Here is a 5,079-nt window from a genome sequence, read left to right on the forward strand (position 1 = left end):
GATGGGGGGTTCCGTCGTTCACCGAGTGATTCGTTCATGTCGAGTGATTCGTTCGTCACGCAGTAGGCAGTCCCTCCCTGCACCCTGGCTGCCTCGCAACCCGTAAGTGATTCATCGTTTGCACGGACTGAATCGGCAGTTCCACTCCCGGCCTGCACACTCACTGCTGAGCTCAAGTGAACTGAGAAATGAACGAATCAGTTCCAGAAGTGATTCAGTTCAGTACGTTCACTCAACAGATTTGTTCTTTTGAACAAATCGTTCACCAACAACACAACACTAAGGTGGAGCACCAGCGACATCTTTTCTCAAGAAAAGCACATCTGGGTTCCACAAAGAAAAGAAAGAAAGAAAGCAAACAGAGTCTGTAAAATGAAAGTGTGCATGAGAGACGCATGGATCAAGAGAGGAAGGGCAGGGCGCCACAGAAACGCCCCTCTTCAACATTCAGAAGAGTCAGAGTTGGGATGAAATCCTGCCGCAAATAATGTGTTTAAACTCTAACGTCTGAATTAAAGAGAAACCAGTACTTGTGGGGAAATACAGTGTGTGTTCATAGTGTTTGGTTTATAAATGTTAATATGAATAAAAACTGTAAACTTAAGCATAAGCAGTTCACTGAAACATATTGTATGATCTGTTTCCTTCACTTATGAACACTGCTTCAGGAAGAGATTTACAGTGGGACTACCAGATTGTTATTGACACAAGTTAAATAATTCATCTTTTTTTGTTGGGGAAACTATTTCTTTTAAAGCTGCTGGTGTCAGTTCCTTAAATATCAATCAGTTTATTCTGTGAGGATATACTGCCAATAGAAACAGTGACATTAATATCATATCTACATTCATGTGGATATTTTTGTAAACAGATATTTTCCTCTCACACAGTTTAAGGTCACTAACATGGACTCCTTTTAAGGTGCAGTTTTCCCAAACTCTTGTTACTGTTTTTCTGTGTGGTCATGTAAAACAGTGTTTGTAGAATGATGATGTCATCGCCTCAATCGTTGTACAACACACCCACTGTGGTGCGCTGCAGTGGGCCTACAGGATCTCATTTGACAGCCAGTCAGAGGCAAAGACTTCAGCACATGAAAGGGTTAAAGCTTGTTTTATTACATAAATATATCAAAACCAAATGGGGAAAATATTTTCATGAGGTCCTCCACTCTACTAATAAAAGTCAGTGTCTACTTAGCGGGAGGGGGGAGTCCAAGGTCAAAGGTCGCAGCGCCGCAGGTTTCTTGCTTCTTCAGTTGGTTCACAAATCAGCACACTGGGTGCAGCCTCCTCTGAGCCACACCGTGGACGAGACTGGTAACACTTCAGCCCTCAGGACGCCAACTCTGCCTTTAGGGCGGCGCTGCAGGTGGAGCCTCACCTGCACAGAGAGAGCACAACCAGAATGAGAGGGAATTATACTAAGTAAATGATATTCACACAGACCTCACGTGCACCTCATACATGCACAGAGAGAGCACAACCAGCAGCACATGCTGCAGTAACCTCAGTGTGAGGAGGCGTGCTCAGACACGCCTTCAATCAGACCTACGCTCAGCCATCGGCTCACAGCAAATGTGAATTCAACAATAGTGGACTACAGGTTTGCTAACGTTTGGTTAGCACCACTCCATCTGATGACTACTTCACACTTAAACTTAATGCTGCACCACCTCACGGACATACCGAGCCATTTGCTGCACCCAGTCTTTTTGCTCCACCTCAGCATCTGTGGTGTAAAGCAGCACATCCTCACTCCGACCTCGTCACATATCAACGTTTGGTCTGGGACGCTGTGTCAACTTCTGTCTGTTACATGCATTGTCTGAGGTGTATATCATTCAGTCTTGTGGATCTGAATCATACAATTATTCAAATCTTCAGAAAGTTCTTACAGTGTTGTTTGTGCTGTTGCATCCATCACAAGGTGTTGCCACATGCTCGCAACAAAACTGATCTTTGATGACTGGATAGCTGTTTTAACGATGCTTTAGAACCTGCTCATTTGATTTACCAAACCTGTTCAAAGTTTTCCCGGCAGGAAATGTGAAGATCCATTGATCTTCACTGATTGATTGATGTATTGATTCAATGATCATCGATGCACAGTGAAAACATCAGTCCATATCATCATCTTTAGGTTGTGGCACCTTTCTTTGGAAATTCTGTGTCACTGTTCAGCAGGACCCATGATGCGAGCAGGCAGTGAAGAGAGAGACGAGGTTGTTACTGACCTGTTTGCATTGTCTGTTTTCAAAATACACTTCTGTTTTCACAGGAAATGTACAGTTTGCATACAGTCTCTTTCAAAATAAAAGCACTACGTTGGTACAACACTAAGAATTAATGTTTTTTCCTTTCAACAACACACACATGGTTGGGTTTAGGAAAAAAGAACAGGGTTTACAGTCTTACAGGAAGTGAACACCTGCCTCCTGAGTGTAAGTCTGTGGTTGTTGGACCCATCCACCCCTCCCAGCTGCCCTACTCAGACATCTGCCACCTTAGCTTTCGTTGTTGTCCTGCGGTATTTCCCTCTGATGCTGCCATTAAACAATAAAGATGACCAGCCTATAAAATAATATATAACTAGTCCATACCCATTGGTAGTTTTGTCACCTTCTACCTATGCCAATCCTCAATGCCTATGTGCAGGGTCCACAGGGGGAGCCACAGCGATCGGTCGCATTTTAGCCATTTTGAAGCATTTTTCTGTTGTTATAGCGCCACCCAGTTGCCAATTAGAGTTAAATTTCTCCAGTCACCTTGAGGCGTCCTGTTCTACATATCTACCAAGTTTAGTAAAAATCCATATGGCGGTTAGGCCTAGATAAGAAATGAGCTCTCTAGCGCCCCCATTTTGTTTGATGGGCTCAATAATGGAGGGGTCCCCTCAGATTATGTGTGGTCATATGCCTACAAAGTTGCGTGGTGATGGGTGAAACCCTTGAGATGTTATACACCTTTATGTGATGAGCCACGCCCTCCGCAATATTCATTGCCTTATAGAAGCTCAGTTTTAGTAAGTTTTCCAACTTTTGCCAAGAGGGAACTTTAGATATTGGTCCCTAGATTATGTTCACCCAGTTTCATGCAGATCGCTCAAACTTCCTAGGAAGAGATCCATTTGAAGTGTTTTTCAAAAAATTCAAAATGGCGGAAAATCTATATGAGCGGAAGTTATGGGTTCTTGAGGCAAATGTGTTCCTCATGAGGAGAGGCATCTCTGTGCAAAGTTTCATGTCTCTACCACATACGGGGCATGAGATATGCCCATTCAAAGTTTGACATTTCAATGGGTTGCTATAGCGCCCCCCTTTGGCCAATTGATGTAATATTGCTTCATTGGCATCCTCCCATGACCCTCTACCACTGTGCCAAATTTCACATGGATTGACCAAGTCAGTGAGGAGAAAAACGTGGAACACACACACACATACACACACACACACACACACAGAGTTTTCATCATTATATAGTCAGATTATAATGTTCATTTAAAATTATGATCCACGTTGTGTTATAGGTCAGTTACACTGATGAGCCAATACATTGTGAATGAAGTAAAGCTAAGTGGAGTCAAACTATTCATGTGTGTACAGCATGTGTTGGTGCATGTTGGCTGTCAAGTAAAAATGTCCTACAACAACTGCATACTAGATAAAGTTGCTCATTCTCTCTCAGCAGGCAGCTGGGTGGTAACATCTCCATTCGTCCCACCTGTCCGCCGGCGCTGCCTTCCCCCAGGTTTAGAGTTTGTTGTTAATTCTGAGTTTCTTTCAGAGTCGGCTGGATGTTTGCCTTCTATAGTTCTGTGTGGCTCGGGGATTCAGCTGATGTCGGCTGCCGGCCTGTTCGCCCGACAAAGGGGCAGCGAGGGACCGAGAGGAAGAGGGTGAATGAAATGAGAAGGGGAGATCTTTGGTCTTCTTCTTGTTCTATAGTCTTCTGTCGAGGGTTTACGTTGTCTGATGTCAATGGTGCGAGACTTTACACCTCCCACCACTGAATCCCTGCTGTCTGGTTCTTTTCTCTGTTGAACTTTCTTTCTAAAGAATTAATAAAGTTTATCACATGTATCTAATTCTGTGGCTCTCCCAGAGGCTGAAGGACACCAAATGCGACCCACTTCAGATGAAACCACGCCCACTTCAGCATGACGAAAGCAGAGTACCAGACGTGATTGGCTGCCAGAAGAAGAAAGAGGATACACTTTATTAAGTTTCAGTTTTTTATGTCAGTTTTCTCACACACAGGCCTGAAATACACACACATGCCAAAAGTTGTCCTATGAGATGGAGAGATGTCAGAACGAGGCCACAGACAGGCACCCTGAGAAGTTGAGGTTTCGGCTCTCCAGCTCCATATTTGGAGAGGACAGAGACTTGACCCATCGACCCTCTGGTTCCCAACCCAGGTCCCTGTGGACTGAGCTACTGCTGCCCAGCCTACTGTGGCGGCATGCAGGAAGTCAGGTGCTGGTGTAAAGAGCTGGTGCCCTGTAAAACAACCCAGTGTGAGTTCATCAGTGGCACCGAACACCAACCTGACCAAAAACCACTGAGTAAAAATAAACCCTCTCACCTCTCTCCTTAGAGGCAGGATGTTGGGTTTCAATGCCCTACTCCCTGCTCATGTTTCTGCAGTATGTGTCTTGTTGTCATGTGTAATGCTTCCCGTGTTTATCAGCCATTAAACCAGCAACATGTGTGTTACAGCTCTGTGTGTGTGTGTGTTCTGTGCTGCTGTCCCTTCTCCCTCCCTTGCAGGTCTGCCCAGGTGTGCTGCATTAGTTAACGAGGTGCAGCACACCTGGCATGGAGGAGGTGGTTCAGAGCTCCTGTGGCAGCAGCAGAGGAGAGAGGCCTCTGGTGTGGGGACTGCTGGTCCTGCTTAAATATGTCTAATGTGGTTATTTTGGGTCAGTGATGGAGTTTTGGGGCGTAACAGTGTGCAGATGAATGGTGTTCGTCTTCCTCCTGTGAGGCAAACATTTAAACACCCCATGTATTTGCCAGCACAGCTCCGCCAGATTTTTCTCTACACACACTGCCCACATTGCATTGACACAGAGTTG

At 44.9% G+C, this 5,079-nt stretch overlaps 1 long non-coding RNA gene across 1 annotated transcript; it reads right to left on the bottom strand.

Annotated features, from left to right (window-relative positions):
* Positions 1-1,117: 1,117 nt before the first annotated feature.
* On the bottom strand, positions 1,118-4,714 carry LOC117264324 (uncharacterized). Its single transcript, XR_013488285.1, has 3 exons — positions 4,587-4,714; positions 3,723-4,189; positions 1,118-1,383 (listed from the first exon to the last, which is right to left on the bottom strand). It is a non-coding gene; the product is annotated as an uncharacterized LOC117264324 (long non-coding RNA).
* Positions 4,715-5,079: the final 365 nt, after the last annotated feature.

Source organism: Epinephelus lanceolatus, chromosome 20 (genome assembly GCF_041903045.1).
Source record: "Epinephelus lanceolatus isolate andai-2023 chromosome 20, ASM4190304v1, whole genome shotgun sequence".
NCBI classification, from domain to species: domain Eukaryota; kingdom Metazoa; phylum Chordata; class Actinopteri; order Perciformes; family Serranidae; genus Epinephelus; species Epinephelus lanceolatus.